We start from the raw sequence: 21731 nt of genomic DNA, 5'->3' as shown, positions 1-21731 counted from the left end.
GTAAGTAGGGGGCTACTCAGTAAGTAGTGGGCTACTCAGTAAGTAGGGGGCTACTCAGTAAGTAGTGGGCTACTCAGTAAGTAGTGGGCTACTCAGTAAGTAAGGGGCTACTCAGTAAGTAGGGGGCTACTCAGTAAGTAGTGGGCTACTCAGTAAGTAGGGGGCTACTCAGTAAGTAGGGGGCTACGCAGTAAGTAGGGGGCTACTCAGTGCGCTACAGTAAGTTGTGGGGCTACTCAGCGAGTCGGGGGACACCAGTATTGGGCTATTTTTCCCAAAAAATGTACACGAAGCAGATCAAAATAATTGGTCCTTTAAAAACCTGCTTTACATAAAATAGGGGGTGCTATAACTCGGAAAATAAATAAATGTGACTCTGGATGACAACATAATGATGTTTCTTTCCAACATTAGGACTGTTTGCCTAAATAGGTTAAATTCGCTTCGTGTTTTGTTTCCTACCGAGTATCGCGACACTGGTATCAACCCGGCCCTAGTAAGTAACTTTGTGTTTGTCCCAAATGGCACCTTATATAGTGCACTACTTTTGACTAAAGCCCTATGGGCCCTGGTCAAAAGTAGCGCACCAAATAGGGAATATGGTGCCATCCACTCCAGTCTGTAAACAGCATGCTGGTGTTTCTGTGGAAAACTGACCTTTGTCCAGATAATACCCAGCAGCATTCACTCTCATGTTTATTTTCTCAGATAGTTGCCAAGTAAAGGAATAAAAAAGGATTTCTCCTGCTACCAGAATATTCTTTAATGAGCAAATGGATAAGGCTCTAGATGCTTCTCTTTCTCTCTCTGCAAAGCCCTCTAGATGTACAAAGTCACATTCATTAGGCTGTTGAAAAATACAGCATAATTGGATCACAACACATACAGGGTATAATTGACAACTAACTAGGCCACCAGAGAGCAACCTCGTCTGCGCATACCGTGCAATGAAGCATTTATTGGTGGTCGTACACAAAAAGAGGGGCTTCCTGTTTAATAACGAACATCCCAAAAAAAGCGTATGATTTTCTGATGCCACACACCAAGGTATACTTTTGCAACATTCTCTTATAACTGGTGGTCTAGCCTACACTAGAATATGGACATACAAAAAGGTAATTACATTGAAAAGTAGCCCGTGATATCAAAAGGCACTGGAGCCATTTGTCAGCAATCTATGAACCATGAGCTATTCTATAGATTCAGCAAAGCCCCTCTCGTCTAGAAAAAGGACTATGTCCATGTCATAGAGAGACACAGAGCAGGGCTTGACTGCCTCAGAGAGGGAACCAGTGTTTGCCAGCAGTCACCACCCTGGGCTGGTCTGGCTATCTCAGGCTGCCTGCCCATTCTGCAGAGGCTCAGTGGCTGGCTGATACAAACTGGTCAGTGGTCAGACAGACTCACATTCCCCTGTGAGGCCAGACAGCTAAGGACAGCTCTCCCTCAGTCTCATTCACCCAGCCTGCAGCCTGCCAGGATCCTAGTAAATTACAACAGTGATGATGGCCATGTTACGAAACAAACCGGGCTTGATACATTCCCTCTCTGGGACTGACTGACACACTGTCAGTGTACAGTATGTCTGTGGAGACTGTAGACGAATGCCATTGATGGACAAACGCGCACAGTCATATCACCTGTCTGCAAAAAACACTCCTCCGATTACAGATATACAGCCTTTCTATGGGATATTCAAGCCATTTTTTATGACAGTGATTGAAATGCCTGGGAAATAGGACAATCTCAAATATAATATCAAGTGTGGTTTTTATGCATGCTCCCAGACATTCCAACAGTGTTTTGGAACCACCTAAGCTGTGTTTTTGCAAACAATTCCATGAAGGGAGGGTCTTGTTTTTCCCCTCTCGGCGTGCCTGGACAGAATAGGCTAATCCATCGAAGGTGTGCCACATTCACCTCCGTAACCCTGCATGAGCCCTATACTACGAATCAAGTTTGAGGAGTTAGCAAGGCAACTTTTGTCAACTCGGATTTCAACTTGGGATAACCGTTACCACGAAAGTTGCTCACCTTTTAGCTAGGTACATTTGATGGCAATGACCTGCTCCGGGGCAGGCTAACTCAGGGCTAACTCCATTTATCCTGAATGATGTGTCTGAGCCACAAGTTGAGGACCAATGAAATCGGATACCCTCCCACTCGCAAAGATTGCATCATAATCCCCTTAAATTTGAGGACTGATTAAATATTTTATTATATCAATGTTCTGTGAAAATGTTTTTTAATTTATTTTATGTTAAAATATCAATCACAGCATTTGCTTTCCAAACTAAGTTTTTCACGCGATTGTATTTTGAAATTTGCAAACTGACAGCTGCAACCAACCAGACATACACTGAGTGTACAAAGCATTATGAACTCTTTCCATGACAGACTGACCAGGTGAAAGCTATTATTATTTATGTCACTTATCCACTTCAAATCAATGTAGATGAAGGGGAGGAGACAGGTTAAAGAAGGATTTTTAAGCCTTGAGACATAGATTGTGTATGTGTGCCATTCAGAGGGTGAATAGGCAAGACAAAATATTTAAATGCCTTTGAACTTGGTATGGGAGTAGATGCCAGGCGCACTGGTTTGAGTGTGTCAAGAACTGCAACGCTGCTGGGTTTTTACCGCTCAACAGTTTCCCGTGTGTGTCAAGAATGGTGCAACACCCAAAGGACATCCAGCCAACTTGACTGTGGGAAGCATTGGAGTCAACATGGGCCAGCATCCCTGAGGAAAGCTTGACACCTTGCAGAGTCCATACCCTGACGAAGTGAGGTTGTTCGGAGGGCAAAACTTAATATTAGGAAGGTGATCCTAATGTTTTGTACACTCAGTGTATAATCCATAGATGGCAGCTCCCATTCAAGTTGAGACTGGCAGCCATTGCTAGTGTACCCATGAGTTTAACAGTCAACTTGCCAGGGTTAGAGGTTACAAAACCCCTCTATTGATTAGGTCTATGGCCACAACGCAACAAGCTGTTCCACAGAAGAAGTAGGGATAGAAGTAGGAAAAAGTGTTTTTGCATTGATAAGCACTCCCGAGTGGAGCAGCGGTCTAAGGCACTGCATCTCAGTACTTGAGGCGTCACTACAGACACCCTGTTTCGAATCCAGGCTGTATCACAACCGGCCGTGATAGGGAGTCCCATAGGGCGGCGCACAATTGGCCCAGCATCGTCCAGGTTTGGCCGGTGTAGGCCAACATTGTAAATATGAATTTGTTCTTAGCGGACTTGCCTAGTCAAATACATTTTTTTTAAATTAAAAAGACGGCATTTAACGATAAATAATAAAATAAACACGGCACATCTAAAAGCCTATTTCACACCTTAGACTGCTGAACTTGCAAGATAACTTTTCTTTGGTTCAAATTTTGGCACAAACTAAAATGTGGCACTGGATTCATGTTTCAGCATTGTCTCAAATAAGAGTTTGGTGTTCGACTAGCCATGTGCGACATACACGCACAGCTACAAGCCTGCTAGAGTTATCAGCAGGCGGACGAGCAATATCCACCGTCGTAGTACGGATGAAGCCTGACCTGGAATGTGAAGCTAATTGAAGCTGGCTAGCTTTATAAAATCCTGAGTAGATCTAGCTTGCTTTCACAGTATACCACTCTGGAGTACCTTCACACCCTGGAGACAAATCTCACTACGAGTCATGATCTGACACATTCAATAACACTTAAATGTCACTATCACTCATAGACACTTTCAGCTGTATCAAACATGATGACAAACGTCTGCTGTGGTGGATAGAGCTTGGTTAGTTAGAGGACTACATCAATTAAAATGGTGGAAAACATCACCACTAATCATCAACAGTTTCATGAAACATCAGAACATGAAAACCCTCCCACTGTGAGAATTACAGTTGGCTGAAACACATGGCACTGCTTTTGTTTGGGTCCCAGTCGTGCTGTGGGACAGGCTGTGCCCTTTCTCTGTCCTCAGCTGGGCACTTTGGTCAGTTGGCTGCTGCCTCATTAGCATGCTAAAGTGAGCGGTCAGACACAGTGCCTTCAGAAAGTATTCATATCCCTTGACTTTTTCCACATTTTGTTGTGTTACACCCTGATTTCAAAATGTATTAAATCTACTTTTTGTCTCACCCATCTACACGACACCCCATAATGGAAAAGTGAAAACATGTTGTTAGAAATTGTTGCAAATTTATTGAAATGAAATATGACTTATTTACATAAGTATTCACACCCGAGTCAATACATTTTAGAAATCACCTTTGGCAGCAATTACAGCTGTGAGTTTTTCTATGTAAATCTATGAGCTTTGCACACCTGGATTGTACAATACTAGATATACATTGTACAATTCTTCACGCTCTGTCAAGTTGGTTGTTAATCATTGCTAGACAGCCATTTTCAAGTCTTGCCATAGAGTCTTAAAACTAAAATTGCCTTGAAAAATGTTCCTAGGCCAATCAGTAGCATTCAATGTCGTCTTGATAAGCAAGTCCAGTGTATATTTGGCCCTGTGTTTTTGGTTATTGTCCTGATGAAAGGTGAATTTGTCTCCTAGTGTCTGTTGGAAAGCAGACTGAACCAGGTTTTCCGCTAGGATTTTGCCTGTGCTCTATTCCATTTTTACTCCCTAGTCCTTGCCGATGACAAGCATACCCATAACATGATGCAACCACCACCATGCTTGAAAATATGAAGAGTGGTACTCAGTGATGTGTTGGATTTGTCCCAAACATAATGATTCATATTCAGGACAAAAAGTAAATTTCTTTGCCACATTTTCTGCAGTTTTACTTTAGTGCCTTATTGCAAACAGGACGCATGTTTTTGAGTATTTTTTATCTTGTACAGGCTTCCTTCTTTTCACTCTGTTATTTGGGTAGTATTTTGGAGTAACTATAATGTTGTTGACCCATCCTCAGTTCTCTTATCACAGCCATAAAACTCGGTGACTGTTTTAAAGTCACCATTGGCCTCATGGTGAAATCCCTGAGTGGTTTCCTTCCTCTCTAGCAACTCATTTAGGAAGGACGCCTGTATTTTTGCAGTGACTGGGTGTATTGATAAACCATCCAAAGTGTAATAAATAACTTCACCATGCTCGAAGGAATATTCAATGTCTGTGTTTTATCCATCTACAAAAAGGTGGCCTGATGGTCCTTATAGATAATTGTAAACTCAGCAAAAAACAGAAACATCCCTTTTGCCAAGACTGTGTCTTTCAAGGATAACTTGAAAGACACTTAGAACATTAAAGAGGCCTTTCAACTGACTCTGAAAACACCAAAATAAAGATGCCCAGGGTCCCTGCTCATCTGCGTGAACGTGCCTAGGCATGCTGCAAGGAGGCATGCAGATGTGGCCAGGGAAATAAATTGCAATGTCTGTGCTGTGAGACGCCTAAGACAGCGCTACAGGGAGACAGGACGGACAGCTGATCATCCTCACAATGGCAAACCACGTGTAACAACACCTGCACAGGATCGGTACATCTGAATATCACACCTGCGGGACAGGTACAGGGTGGCAACAACAACTGCCCGAGTTACACCAGGAACACACAATCCCTCCATCAGTGCTCAGACTGTCCGCAATAGGCTGAGAGAGGCTAGACTGAGGGCTTGTAGGCCTGTTGTAAGGCAGGTCCTCACCAGACGTCACCAGCAACAACGTCGCCTATGGGCACAAACACACCGTCACTGGACCAGACAGGACTGGCAAAAAGTGCTCTTCACTGACGAGTCACGTTTTTGTCTGACCAGGGGTGATGGTCGGATTCGCATTTATCGTCGAAGAAATGAGCGTTACTCTGAGGCCTGTACTCTGGAGCGGGATCGATTTGGAGGTGGAGGGTCCATCATGGTCTGGGTCGGTGTGTCACAGCATCATCGGACTGAACTTGTTGTCATTGCAGGCAATCTCAAAGCTGTGAGTTACAGGGAAGACATCCTCCTCCTGACATTACCCTCCAGCATGACAATGCCACTCGTTCTGTGTGTGATTTCCTGCAAGACAGGAATGTCAGTGTTCTGCCATGACCAGCGAAGAGCCCGGATCTCAATCCCATTGAGCACGTCTGAGACCTGTTGGATCAGAGGGTGAGGGCTAGGGCCATTCCCCCAAGAAATATCCGGGCACGTGCAGGTGCCTTGGTGGAAGAGTGGGGTAACATCTCACAGCAAGAACTGGCAATTCTGGTACAGTCCATGAGGAGGAGATGCACTGCAGTACTTAATGCAGCTTAATGCACCCGCTACTGACTGTTACTTTTGATTTTGACCCCCCCTTTGTTCAGGGACACATTATTAAATTTCTGTTAGTCACATGTCTGTAGAACTTGTTCACTTTATGTCTCAGTTGTTGAAGCTTGTTATGTTCATACAAATATTTACACATGTTAAGTTTGCTGAAAATAAACGCAGTTGACAGAGAGGAGACGTTTCTTTATATGCTGAGTTTATGTGTGGGGTACAGAGATGTTAAATCATGTTAAACACTATTATTGCAAAAAAAGGTGAGTACATGCAACATATTATGACACTTGTTCAGCACATTTTTACTCCTGAACTTATTTATGCTTGCCATAACAAAAGAGGTTGAATACTTATTTGTTTAAGCTTTTCATTTTGTATTAATTTGTAAACATTTCTAAAAACATAATTCCACTTCGACATTAATGGGATATTGTGTGTAGGCCAGTGACACAAAATCAAAATGTTATCAATTTTATATATTCAGGCTATAAAAACAAAATGTGGAAAAAGTCAAGGGGTATGAATAATTCTGAAGGCATTGTACAGTATCTTAAATAACCAAACAACACTGTTCCCAGTGAGAAACATATTTACCCTTCCTGCATCCAACTCTCTGGGATGTGTACACTTATGCACTCCTCCGCACATATTTATAGTAAATAGCATTTGATTGGTGTAAGCATGGGCTATAGGGGGTTTCCACCACATTTCTTCACATCAGTCATTTCCTTTTAATGGGAAGTGGTCAAGTGCACAATAAGGGTAGAGAATCGGGACACAGTCCCTGTTTGTGCGCAGGATACAAACATTCAAAGAAATGTATAGATCATCTGATCACACAATTTCTCAGCTGATTGGCGATAGTCAGCAAGAGACAAACTTGACGATTCCCTCTGTACCTCTCCATGTTGTTATTGTTCAGAAGCTCCCTTATATAGCCCATTTACTGTAAGTAAATCAAGCTACAGACTGAGGGTGAAACCAGTGTCATTGAGGATACAAAGTGCAAACACATGATGTATGGTAGCACCAACAGAGTCTGAATCCTGGTCAAAACCAAATCGTATAGAACCCTTGACTTTTTCCACTTTTTGTTATGTTACAGCCTTATTCTAAAATTGATTAAATTATATTGTTTCCTCATCAATCTACACACCCCATGATGACAAAGCAAAAACAGGTTTAGAAATTTCTGCAAATGTATTAAAAATAACACATTTAAATACCTTATTTAAGTAAGTATTCAGACCCGTTGCTACGAGACTCGAAATTGAGCTCAGGTTCATCCTGTTTCCATTGATCATCCTTGAGATGTTTCTACAACTTAGAGTCCACCTGTGGTAAATGCAATTGATTGGACATAATTTGGAAATGCACACACCTGTTTATATAAGGTCCCACAGCTGACAGTGCATGTCTGAGGCATATATCTGCGGAAGGGTACCAAAACATTTCTGCAGCATTGAAGGTTCCCGAGAACACAGTGGTCTCCATCATTCTTAAATGGAAGAAGTTTGGAACCACCAAGACTCATCCTAGAGCTGGCCGCCTTGCCAAACTGAGCAATCGGGGGAAAAGGGCCTTGGTCAGGGAGGTGACCAAGAACCCGATGGTCAATGTGACAGAGCTCCATAGGTCCTCTGTGGACATGGGAGAAACTTCCAGAAGGCCTTTATGGTAGAGTGGCTAGATGGAAGCCACTCCTCAGTAAAAGACACATGACAGGCCGCTTGGAGTTTGCCAAAAGGCACCTAAAGACTCTTAGACCATGGCCTGAATGCCAAGCGTCACATCTGGAGGAAACCTGGCACCATCCCTACAGTGAAGCATGGTGGTGGCAGCGTAATGCTGCGGGGATGTTTTTCAGCAGCAGGTTCGTCATGATGGGGTATTGTGCGTAGATTGTTTTTTTTTCTCCCAATCTAATCCATTTTAGAATAAGGCTGTAACGTAACAAAATCTAGAAAAAGTCAAGGGTCTGAATACTTTCCAAACGCACTGTATTTATATGATAGTGTGTATAGACATTATAAACAGTATATGAATAGAAAATGTGTACGGCAGTAGTTATATAGGATGAGCCTAAATGTATATATTACATATGATGTTGGTAAAACAGTATGTAAACATTTTGAAAGTGACCAGTGTTCAAATACTATGTACATAGGGCAGCAGTCTCTAAGGTGCAGAGTTGAGTTACCGGGTAGTAGCTGGCTAGTAACAGTGACTAAAGTTCAGGGTAGGGTACTGGGCGGAGGCTGGCTAGTACCCGGTACACTTTAGGCAGATCAGACAGAGCTTTTCCTCCTTGAGGTAGTTAAAAATTAAATTCTCAGGAAGTCCAAGTTTCTTTTGAAGATTTAAATATGCCTGACCAACACGGACAGTTCTTCTGATTGACTCAAAGACCAGACAGTAGCCATCAATTCTCCTTCCATCTGTTGAAAGGATCAGAGCTACCGGACATCCTCCTCACCGATCCAGGATATTAACATTTATAACTACAGTACGTTTTATGTTGGAAAGATACCCAGGCCTGGATGTCTCAGACCTCAGTCAGCAGGATATGATCTTATTTGAGGAGGACCTGTGCTTTATGGTGGAAGGTCAGCCCCCCCTTCTGTTTAAAATCAAGCCAAAGGAGACATACAAGAAGTACCAATTTTACAGAAAACCTTTCCTATAAATCATCTTATTCAGGGAACAGAGAGGCTGCGACAGGTATAGAAAGCACAGCATGTCCATATTGAATGATAAGAGGTCCAACTTCAATTTGGGAGATCTTACACAATATTAAGAGCCCTTTCAAGCACTACAAAGAACCTGCAGCCCATACAAGCCTAAGGTTAGACGGTTAAAAAAATACTTTGTTCCATTTGATGTGCCATGGGAAATCAATTCTTATTGTGAACATTACAAAAACAATCACATTGGTTTGCTTTATCTGGAAACACCATCAATATTTAGAGTACAATCACTCACACACTATATCAGAAACTGCTCCACTCACAATAACATTGACAGGCGAGCAAATGCTGTAGTTGTCTATGAAAACAGAAACCATGGAGTGAGGCGCAGTAAGGCAGGCAGGGAATTTGTTCATTCAAACCGGTAGCCTTCAGGTAGCTTTGAACATCAATGCTATTTTTTTGGTCGTCTTTGCATGTCACATTACTGAAGCAACACTGTAGCAATCATTCATACCGATCACGTATCACTGCAACATGACAAGGCACATTGCTTCAACTCAATGAGCCATTTGGAACAACAGTGTCAGTGAGGTGGAATGTTGATGACAAACAAGAAATGTTCTTCAAGCTTATTCACAGTGGAATGCCACCTGGGCTCTTTGTTAGCATGTCGCAAATGAGACATGAACCCATTTAGGCCTACCCCTGTGAAATACCATTCTGGCTCATAGTTTCACTCCTTTCCCAACTAAGCTTTTTCACTGCTTCCTAGTTACTTCATAGTTAGGGGTAAGAGTAGGAGCCGGCTTAGTTTGTACGTGAGGGTCTCATTGTCTCTGAGTATGGTGATGTAATCTGTACCTCTAAGATGAATGCCTGTTCACACTCTCTCTGCCCTATTGCCAAACGAGACGATTCAAAGCATAGTATTGTAACACACTCGCCAAATACGGAAGATTATTCAAAGCATACACACAAGCCTCGAAGCAGAAAACATTTCAAAGCTGCTTGCTCGTCACAACCACTCAAAGACTAACATAAGTTAAGAAAGAGAGAGAGGGAGGAAGAAACCCCCTTTTATGCATTAGGCACACTTTCCAGCTGCCCGTTGGCTGTAAAGTACTATCAAACAGTCTGCAAAGCTTCTCCATCTTTGGGGTGTACGTTTGTGTATGCTGTGTGGGTGCTGACAACCTCCCCAAGGGGAGCAGCGGGGGGAGCTGGGTTCACTGAGGCAGCCCTCTGGAGGGTTTAAGTTAGGGGGAGCTGGGCTAGAGGACCAGAGTTAGGGGGAGCTGGGCTAGAGGACCAGAGTTAGGGGGAGCTGGGCTAGAGGACCAGAGTTAGGGGGAGCTGGGCTAGAGGACCAGAGTTAGGGGGAGCTGGGCTAGAGGACCAGAGTTAGGGGGAGCTGGGCTAGAGGACCAGAGTTAGGGGGAGCTGGGCTAGAGGACCAGAGTTAGGGGGTGCTGAGGCTCCCTGAGGAAGTGGGGTGGGATGACAGACAGACTGGCTGGCTGCGCCTCTGCCTGAGAATGAATAACACCAGGACACACCATTGTCCAGCCCCAATGAAGCACACAAGCAGAGAATGGGAAGTTGTTCAAACAGCTACACTGGACCATTGTTGAGCCTCACCGGACAGAGTGCTGGGCTCAATGGGTGGGGCAAGGCAGGCAGGGCAGGGCTACAGAGGCCTCTGGGATAGTCCCATCCACTTCATACTAGTCCTACGCAGAAAACTAAATGGTGCCCGATGCACCAACCGCACATGCTGACGCTCCTTCTATCTGCCTAATTTTAATGTGGGTGGTGCAAAGGGTGTTACCACCCACCAACCTTTATGCAATGTCTGCCTTATGCTATGTCTGTCTCCACCACATGCAAATATGCAATTCTAGAACACACAAGGCAAAACACAAACACACACAATAAAGTCTAGCAGAGCATAGAGTACACTGGTAAATCATTCTCCAGAGCAGTTCACAGGCAAAGGTGGAAGCTGAGCGAGCACCGAAAGGAAAACAACTGGCTTGGTTTCACTGAGTGAATTACCTCATTTATCCTCACCTCACCTGAGCAATGTTTTGACATGGCAACAAAACTATTCCAAAAACAATATATCATAACTAAATTAGGAGGAAAAATAGTGTCAACCAGAACTGTGCCAAACGCTATATATATTTCCGGAGGTAGCTCCTGCACACATTTAGTGGAAGAGCTTCAATGTTGCTCTTTTGAAAGGCTTTCCCAATTGCCATAGAGTTAGATCAAGACCGGCAAGTGTTATGAACAACTAGACCTAGCCCAGTTAGAGGTGAATGCTCTACCTCATTTCTCTACCACCCATCTACCTCATCTGTACTTCTCCTCAGACTGCACCTGCCACCACAGAGGTAGACTTGAGGTCAGTCATTCATTCATCACTTAAGTTATATTAATATGTTTTTAATGACTAATGGTATTAATAACTCTTTACCCATACGTCATGGTGTCATTGTGCATGACTTAGTCTGGGACTCTGCTGTGAGCAGAGCTTTAGATGAATTCGAGGGGGGTGGGAACATCACAGAGGAACAGAAACATCTCTCACAGAACTCCTCCTCGCTCGGTATCGGTTACTCGAGTGGAAAGAAGTTCTGGTATCACATCTTGGCATAGCTGTGACATTCCCTCACGTTGAGATAGAGTACCATACACACTGTACTGTAGGAGCTATCAGTATGACCTCACTGGTTTTAATTTAAGGCTTCTGCTACTCCCACACTTCATGTCAGCGATTCCAGATCTCTCACTAATTGAGCTAAACAAATCCCCTTGTGGCTGTCTGCTGGATAACAAAATAGACACGCACACAAAATGTGCATACACACACACCCACACACAAGAGAGAGAGGGGAGGGTGGGGTTCTATACTCTATTAGAGCCCCAGTCAGTCCCCAAGACAGGGGAATGCAGAGAGGTCAGTAGTAGGAACCTGCGATTCAGGGCTGGTGAACCAGGGGGAATGTCAACCTGGGGGCACAGCATAGGCAGCCAGACAAGAACCCATCTAAACGGAATGGTCTGATGATGCCTGGAAGAGACTTGGGCTTCTGCCCAGTGCTCAGCGTGTTAAGTATCGGGAGGTGTTACTTATTAAAAAGGCTGAGAATCCAGTGCCGCACACAGACACAAAAACACACACACACACACACACACACACACACAGAGGGGTCTGGTCTGGAATGGGTGATTAACAGCACTGTAGTAATCTCAGTGATCGTGAGGCTGACTGAGGCATGTGATTTGTGTCAGCCCTACAAAATGCCCGTCATATTTCAGAACGAGAACAGGTTAGCACTGAGCTACTAGGGTTCTTGTCATTAGCATGACTTGGGCTTGATCGGAGGCCTCCGGGTAGCATGTAGACTATTTTGCGTATGATAGAACATTCAAGCCTATGCATGTCTAACATCACGGACGTCAGTGCATGGAGGTAACCAAGACATTACCTATCTTCTACATCATTACACAAAGCAATTAGGGGTGGATTACACACAAGACAGTTCAGCAAACATTGGTCTTATTTTTTTTAATGCCTCATCTGATGATAGGATTAGAGGGGCAAAACTGATACATGTAAACAAGTTGTACCGTCCTCTAGGCCCCTTTTTAATCAAAATCAAATTTTATTTGTCACATGCTTTGTGAACAACAGGTGTGGACTAACAGTGAAATGCTTACTTCCACGATAAGAGGGATGCTGAGAATCTCACTTTAAAAATGTATGTCAAACAAAAACCAATGATTGCGAAGTTAAACCAAGAACTACTTTTCATAACTAATCACAGATAATTTTGAAAAATTACATTTACTTGAACAGTGCAGATCCAAAGTTTGTTAACAGAATGACGGTTTGTGCCCTCATTCTGCTACCAAACATGTATTTACTTTGGTTTAAGTAATGCGAAAACAAAGTGTTGGAGAAGAAAGTAAAAGTGCAATATGTGCCATGTAAGAAAACTAACGTTTAAGTTCCTTGCTCAGAACATGAGAACATATGAAAGCTGGTGGTTCCTTTTAACATGAGTCTTCAATATTCCCAGGTAAGAAGTTTTAGTTTGTAGTTATTATAGGAATTATAGGACTATTTCTCTCTATACGATTTGTATTTCATATACCTTTGACTATTGGATGTTCTTATAGGCACTTTAGTATTGCCAATGTAACAGTATAGCTTCCGTCCCTCTCCTCGCTCTTACCTGGGCTCGAACCAGGAACACATCGACAACAGCCACCCTCGAATCAGCGTTACCCATGCAGAGCAAGGGGAACAACTACTCCAAGTCTCAGAGCGAGTGACGTTTGAAATGCTATTAGCGCGCACCCGCTAACTAGCTAGCCATTTCACATCGGTTACACCAGCCTAATCTTGGGAGTTGATAGGCTTGAAGTCATAAACAGCGCAATGCTTGAAGCACAGCGAAGAGCTGCAGGCAAAATGCACGAAAGTGCTGTTTGAATGAATGCTTACGAGCCTGCTGCTGCCTACCACCGCTCTGTCAGACTGCTCTATCAAATCATAGACTTTATTATAACATAATAACACACAGAAATACGAGGCTTTGGTCATTAATATGGTCAAATCCGGAAACTACCATCTCAAAAACAAAAGGTTTTTCCTTTCAGTGAAATACGGAACCGTTCCGTATTTTATCTAACGGGTGGCATCCCTAAGTCTAAATATTCCTGTTACATTGCACAACCTTCAATGTTGTCATAATTACGTAAAATTCTGGTAAATTAGTTTGCAACGAGCCAGGGGGCCCACACTGTTGCATATACCCTGACTCTGCGTGCAATGAACGCAAGAGAAATGACACAATTTCACCTGGTTAATATTGCCTGCTAACCTGGATTTCTTTTAGCTAAATATGCAGGTTTAAAAATATATACTTCTGTGTATTGATTTTAAGAAAGGCATTGATGTTTATGGTTAGGTACAGTCGTGCAACGATTGTGATTTTTTCGCAAATGCACTTTTGTTAAATCATCCCCCGTTTGGCGAAGTCAGCTGTCTTTGTTAGGAAGAAATAGTCTTCACAGTTCGCAACGAGCCAGGCGGCCCAAACTGCTGCATATACCCTGACTCTGTTGCAAGAGAAGTGACACATTTTCCCTAGTTAAAAGAAATTCATGTTAGCAGGCAATATTAACTAAATATGCAGGTTTAAAAATATATACTTGTGTATTGATTTTAAGAAAGGCATTGAGGTTTATGGTTGGAGCAACGTGTACCTAAGCGATTATATGCAACGCAGGACAGGCTAGATAAACTAGTAATATCATCAACCATGTGTAGTTAACTAGTGATTATGATTGATTGATTGTTTTTTATAAGATAAGTTTAATGCTAGCTAGCAACTTACCTTGGCTTCTTACTGCATTCGCGTAACAGGCACGCTCCTCGTGGAGTGCAATGTAAAGCAGGTGGTTAGAGCGTTGGACTAGTTAACCGTAAGGTTGCAAGATTGAATCCCCGAGCTGACAAGGTAAAACTCTGTCGTTCTGCCCCTGAACAAGGCAGTTAACCCACCGTTCCTAGGCCGTCATTGAAAATAAGAATGTGTTCTTAACTGACTTGCCTAGTTAAATAAAGGTCTAAAAAATGTAATTAAATTTAAAAAGATTTAACAAAAAATGTAAAAAGTAATTATTATTTATATATATATATATATACACACTGCTCAAAAAAATAAAGGGAACACTTAAACAACACAATGTAACTGCAAGTCAATCACACTTCTGTGAAATCAAACTGTCCACTTAGGAAGCAACACTGATTGCCAATACATTTCACATGCTGTTGTGCAAATGGAATAGACAACAGGTGGAAATTATAGGCAATTAGCAAGACACCCCCAATAAAGGAGTGGTTCTGCAGGTGGTGACCACAGACCACTTCTCAGTTCCTATGCTTCCTGGCTGATGTTTTGGTCACTTTTGAATGCTGGCGGTGCTTTCACTCTAGTGGTAGCATGAGACGGAGTCTACAACCCACACAAGTGGCTCAGGTAGTGCAGCTCATCCAGGATGGCACATCAATGCGAGCTGTGGCAAGAAGGTTTGCTGTGTCTGTCAGCGTAGTGTCCAGTGCATGGAGGCGCTACCACGAGACAGGCCAGTACATCAGGAGAAGTGGAGGAGGCCGTAGGAGGGCAACAACCCAGCAGCAGGACCGCTACCTCCGCCTTTGTGCAAGGAGGAGCAGGAGGAGCACTGCCAGAGCCCTGCAAAATGACCTCCAGCAGGCCACAAATGTGCATGTGTCTGCTCAAACGGTCAGAAACAGACTCCATGAGGGTGGTATGAGGGCCCGACGTCCACAGGTGGGGGTTGTGCTTACAGCCCAACACCGTGCAGGACGTTTGGCATTTGCCAGAGAACACCAAGATTGGCAAATTCGCCACTGGCGCCCTGTGCTCTTCACAGATGAAAGCAGGTTCACACTGAGCACAGGTGACAGACGTGACAGAGTCTGGAGACGCCGTGGAGAACGTTCTGCTGCCTGCAACATCCTCCAGCATGACCGGTTTGGCGGTGGGTCAGTCATGGTGTGGGGTGGCATTTCTTTGGGAGGCCGCACAGCCCTCCATGTGCTCGCCAGAGGTAGCCTGACTGCCATTAGGTACCGAGATGAGATCCTCAGACCCCTTGTGAGACCATATGCTGGTGCGGTTGGCCCTGGGTTCCTCCTAATGCAAGACAATGCTAGACCTCATGTGGCTGGAGTGTGTCAGCAGTTCCTGTAAGAGGAAGGCATTGATGCTATGGACTGGCCTGCCCGTTCCCCAGACCTGAATCCAATTGAGCACATCTGGGACATCATGTCTCGCTCCATCCACCAACGCCACGTTGCACCACAGACTGTCCAGGAGTTGGCGGATGCTTTAGTCCAGGTCTGGGAGGAGATCCCTCAGGAGACCATCTGCCACCTCATCAGGAGCATGCCCAGGCGTTGTAGGGAGGTCATACAGGCACGCGGAGGCCACACACACTACTGAGCCTCATTTTGACTTGTTTTAAGGACATTACATCAAAGTTGGATCAGCCTGTAGTGTGGTTTTCCACTTTAATTTTGAGTGTGACTCCAAATCCAGACCTCCATGGGTTGATAAATTGGATTTCCATTGATTATTTTTGTGTGATTTTGTTGTCAGCACATTCAACTATGTAAAGAAAAAAGTATTTAATAAGATGATTTCATTCATTCAGATCTAGGATGTGTTATTTTAGTGTTCCCTTTATTTTTTTGAGCAGTATATATATATTTTTTTGAGCATTATTTTTGGACGCCGATTTGGCCGATTTAAAATATATATATATATATATAAAATAAAAATAAATACCGATTTCCGAATGTTATGAAAACTTGAAATCGGCCCTAATTAATCGGCCATTCCGATTAATCGGTCGACCTCTAATACAAACCACAGACAGTTTACTAACAACAATATATCATTAAGAGAAACTTGTTTGCTTGTTGATGGTAAAACTTAAGAGCCGAGACTCTCGGTCTGAACATTACCACGCGTCGCTTGCCATACGGTTTTGGAAACTTAAGGACCTTATCTTTCAAATTGGGGAGAAATACATTTAAAAAAAACAAAAGGTTAAATTGATACACACCTTTATAGGGTTAGGGTTCCCACACAGCCATATTTCTATGTTACAGCGCTTGTTTATGGAAAACAGACGGAAGACAGAGTGGACTACCTGTGCTAATTAGCTATCTGCGTCTCTGAACATCTGTGAGTAAACGGAAGACAGACGCCACAAACATGTCACTGAAAAATATTGTCACAGCCATATTAAAACAGTGTAGAGTAAATGTGTATTTTGCATTTGTGTAATCATTTTAATATGATATCAAAGTAAAGGGATTGATGTTTCTAGAACCGCACTGCAATTGAGAATCGATTCAAGTTTAAATGGAGTATTTGGCTGTTTTGGCTTCCAGAGCCAATTCGCCCTTTAAACAGAACATGTAAGATCCTTGCATGGAGTAACGTTAGGCTCCTTTAGTCAAATATTGGGATAGGAATGACATATACTATACAATATATACAAAAGTATGCGGACACCCCTTCAAATTAGTGGATTTGGCTATTTCAGCCACACCCATTGCTGACAGATGTATAAAATCGAGGACACCGCCATGCAATCTCCATAGACAAACATTGACAGTAGAATGGCCTTACTGAAGAGCTCAGTGGCTTTCAACATGGCACCATCATAGGATGCCACCTTTCCAAGTCAGTTCATCAAATTTCTGCCCTGTTAGATTTGCCCCGGTCAACTGTAAGTGCTGTTATTGTGAAGGGGAAATGTCTATGAGCAGCCGCGAAGTGGAAGGCTACACAAGCTCACAGTACAGGACCGCCGATTGCTGAAGCGCGTAAAAATCATCTGTCTTTGGTTGTAACACTCACTACCGAGTTCCAAACTGCCTTTGGAAACAACGTCAGCACAATAACTGTTCGTCGCGAGCTTCATGAAATGGGTTTCCATGGCCGAGCAGCTGCACACAAGCTTAACATCACCATGTGCAATGCCAAGCGTCGGCTGGAGTGGTGTAAAGCTTGGGTCCATTGGACTCTGGAGTAGTCCATTGGACGCGTTCCCATCTTGCACTCTGACAGACAAATCTGGGTTTGGAGGATGCCAGGAGACCGCTACCTGCCTGAATGTATAGTGCCAACTGTAAAGTTTGGTGGAGGAGGAATAATGGTCCAAGGATGTTTTTCATGGTTTGAGCTAGGCCCCTTAGTTCAGTGAAGGGAAATCTTAACACTACATCATACAATGTCCTTCTAGACGATTCTGTGCTTCCAACTATGTGGCAAGTTTGGGGAAGGCCATTTCCCATTTCAGCATGACAATACCCCCGTGCACAAAGCGAGGTCCATACAGAAATGGTTTTTCGAGATTGGTGTGGAAGAACTTGACTGGCTTGCATAGAAGCCTGACCTCAACCTCATCGAACACCTTTGGGATGAATTGGAACGTCGGCTGTGAGTCAGGCCTAATTGCCCAACCTCACTCATGCTCTTGTGGCTCAACAGAAACAAGTCCCCGCAGCAATGTTCCAACATCTAATGGAAAGCCTTCCCAAAAGAGTGGAGGCTCTTAAAGCTGCAAAGGTGGGGACCAACTCCATATTAATGCCCATGATTTGGTAATGAGATGTTCTATGGGCATGTGTCCACATGCTTTTGGTAATGTAGTGTAGCTTCTAACTGACGTTCAATGGAATTGACATTCATAGGCAAATTACAGTTGGAACAGTAGAGTAATACATGTTGTGAATGCAACACACATATCTAACTTGTTCCCAATATCGATCATTCACACCATAATTACACTGTAATTACAAAACAAAAAAACAGGTTTAGGCTACACTGCATTAATAAAATTACAACAGATCAAAGCATTCACTTGTATAGGCCTACTATAGTTGCATTGCATGCAAACACCAGTTCCAGAGATATAACACCGGCTTCTTCGCCACAAGCCCGCATAAATACACTAACTGATACAGAAGACACACGACACTTGAAACCGCGTAAAGACATTCTTCACATACCAAGGTAATCAAATCGCCTTTAACTGTGCCGTTTTGCAACTAAAATAGGGCGGCGGTTCACATAGATCTTTCATTTGCAATCAAATTTGCATGTTTTATTCCTTCGTCCCACCCATCTAGTTTATCCTCGGTCATCGGGTCTCAGTGTCGATCTGTTGCCGTAAATCATGTAAAAAATGTCTCTGGAATATATTTGTATGTGGAAAAAAATACACCACCGTCATCGTGCTAGTTATCTAATATCGATTTAGCTTACCTTGTAAACAAATCCATAATTGAAGCAGTTCGATCGGCGCTTTATGCTTGTGTATTCCCCTTTAACACAATAATCATTGGGCTGTTGCAGGTGACATCATCCCTTTTGGCCCGTGTCAGCACAGGCCATTGTGTAAGCACAGAGTCTAAACCCAAAGGCTCAAGCTCGCGAGGCTTCCGGGAACGCTTGCGAAGCCGACCAAGCAGATCAGGTGGGGGTTTTGGGATTGAGAAGTCAATTAGAGAAGTGAACAATTCTTCTTTAGATGTTCATTTTCTCGGAATTTAAAGGCACGATCTAGATTCGAGCCAATGTCTTAAGTAGTTGGACATGTTATTACTCCAACCTCGTGAAAGTGACAAACTGACACGTTTACATTTTCGTCAAAACAACTTTATATCGAATGAGTGCCTTTGCACATGCGCAGTTCGGCGCAAGACGACCGGTTCGACCGAAGACGTGTTACTGCGCATGAGTTCAGCCAGCCAACGTCACCATGACGTCGCCTACTAGCGTGATCTGGTATTTCTAATGGAGAAGCAGTTTCTGCTGTACTGTCTTTGGTGTCAGCGCTCACGGACCAACGATTACAAAGCTCATGTTTTCATGGGAAATGCTGTTCCACAGGAATGGTGCGCCGCTATCGCTTGGTGAAAAAAAGTAGATGTGTAAATAGTTGATTGAGAGCCTAGATTACAAGACAATGTGACAAATCAACATGACATCTTCATCTGACAGGCATCTATCTGGATTAGAATATAATATAATTATATATTTAAGCAATAAGGCCCGAGGAGGTGTGGTATATGGCCAACATACCATGGCTAAGGGCTGTTCTTACGTACGACGCAACACGTATATACCATAAACCCCAAAGGTGTATATATCATAAACCCCAAAAGTGCTTTAATGCTATTATAAACTGGTTAACAACATACTTAGAGCAGTAAAAATAAATGTTGTGTCATACCCGTGGTATACTTAAGCAATAAGGCACAAGGGGGTGTGGTATATGGCCAATATACCACGGCTAAGGGCTGTTCTTAGGCACGATGCAACACGTATATACCATAAACCCCCAAGGTGCCTTAATGCTATTATAAACTGGTTACCAACGTAATTAGAGCAGTAAAAATAAATGTTTTGTCATATCTGATATACCACGGCTGTCAGCCAATCAGCATTCAGGGCTCGAACCACCCAGTTTATAAAATAAAATAGAATACATCTAGATGGCTAGATGTGGCTACAGTTAATAAAGTGAGGTAATAAAAAGGTGATGTGAAAAGTTTTTGATTCCCTCTTATGCATGGAGAACTATGTCAAAGTTGAGTTTCAAGTTTTGCAGCGCTGATGGGAGCTATTGGGGAGGGGTAACGTGATTTATTTAGCCAAAAACAGGACTCAGAGAGAATTACAGGGTATTGTAGGAATACTGGTGGAATGAGAGCTGTATAGCGGAATTACAGTCATGACAGTAGCTGGTTGTGCATGCGGAGCAGGATTATGGTCAATTTTGGAATACAGCAATTTACTACTGATTTTAGACCTAAAAGGTTTTTCGTTCCTTTTATGTAAGGATGAGTGGGCTAAATTGAGCCACCCTTGTGTATAGGAAACCGTACACAAAATGTATAATTTTACAAAATATTTAGGAAGAGGTCAGCATTTCATGGAGCCTGTGAATGATGAAACCACATGGAAAAAGTGGTAAGCAAATTTGGACATTTCAACAAGTCAAATTAATTTATTGTGTTCAAATCAGATTACATTTTATTTGTCACATGCGCCCGAATACAAGTGTGAAATGCTTACTTACAAGCCCTTAACCAACAATGCAGTTTTAAGAAAAATTTGAGTTAAGAAATATATTTACTAAATAAACTAAAGTAAAAAATAAAAGAGCAACAATAAAATAACAATAATGAGGCTGTATACAGGGGGTACTGTACCGAGTCAATGTGCGGGGGTACAGGTTAATCAAGGTAATTGAGGTAATATGTACATGTAGGTAGGGGTATAGTGACTATGCATAGATAATAGATAATAAACAGTGAGTGGCAGCAGCGTCAAAAAAAGGGGGGGGGGGTCAATGCAAATAGTCCGGGTAGCCATTTGATAAGCTGTTCAGCAATCTTAAGGCTTGGAGGTAGAAGCTGTTAAGAAGCCTTTTGGACCTAGACTTGACACTCCAGTACAGAGAGAACAGTCTACGACTAGGGTGGCTGGAGTCTTTGGCAATTTTTAGGGCCTTCCTCTCACACTGCCTGGTATAGAGGTCCTGGATGGCAGGAAGCTTGGCCCCATTCATGTACTGGGCCGTACGCACTACCCTCTGTAGCGCCTTGCAGTCGGAGGCTGAGCAGTTGCCATACCGGCTGGTGATGCAACCAGTCAGGATACTCTCGATGGTGTAACTGTGGAACCTTTTGAGAATCTGAGGACCCATGCCAAATCTTTTCATTCTCCTGAGAGGGAATAGGTGTTGTCGTGCCCTCTTCACGAATGCCTTGGTGTGTTTGGACCATGATAGTTTGTTGGTGATATGTACACCAAGGAACTTGAAACTCTCAACCTGCTCCACTACAGCCCCGTCGATGAGAATCGTGGTGTGCTCAGCCCTCCTTTTCCTGTTGTCCACGATCATCTCCTTTGTCTTGATCACGTTGAGGGAGAGGTTGTTGTCATGGCACCACACTTCCAGGTCTCTGACCTTCCTATAAGCTGTCTCGTTGTTGATCAGGCCTACCATCGTTGTGTCATCGGCAAACTTAATGATGTGGTTGGAGTCATGCTTGGCCACCCAGTCATGGGTGAACAGGGAGTACAGGTGGGGACTAAGAACGCAGCCCTGAAGGGCCCCCGTGTTGAAGATCAATGTGGCAGATGTCTTGTTGCCTACT

General features: G+C 43.3%; 1 protein-coding gene across 1 annotated transcript in view; it reads right to left on the bottom strand.

The window, feature by feature from the left end:
• LOC115172389 (disheveled-associated activator of morphogenesis 1) overlaps window positions 1-18953 on the bottom strand; it is an 80090-nt gene extending 61137 nt beyond the window's left edge. The window contains exon 1 of the mRNA XM_029729792.1: window positions 18829-18953. The gene's annotated coding sequence lies outside the window, so the exon portion shown is untranslated. The remainder of the gene's footprint in view (window positions 1-18828) is intronic.
• Window positions 18954-21731: the final 2778 nt, after the last annotated feature.

Source organism: Salmo trutta, chromosome 33 (assembly GCF_901001165.1).
Source record: "Salmo trutta chromosome 33, fSalTru1.1, whole genome shotgun sequence".
NCBI lineage: Eukaryota > Metazoa > Chordata > Actinopteri > Salmoniformes > Salmonidae > Salmo > Salmo trutta.
The sequence above is the reverse complement of the archived record's forward strand: the minus strand, read 5'-3'. Positions and strand labels throughout refer to the sequence as shown.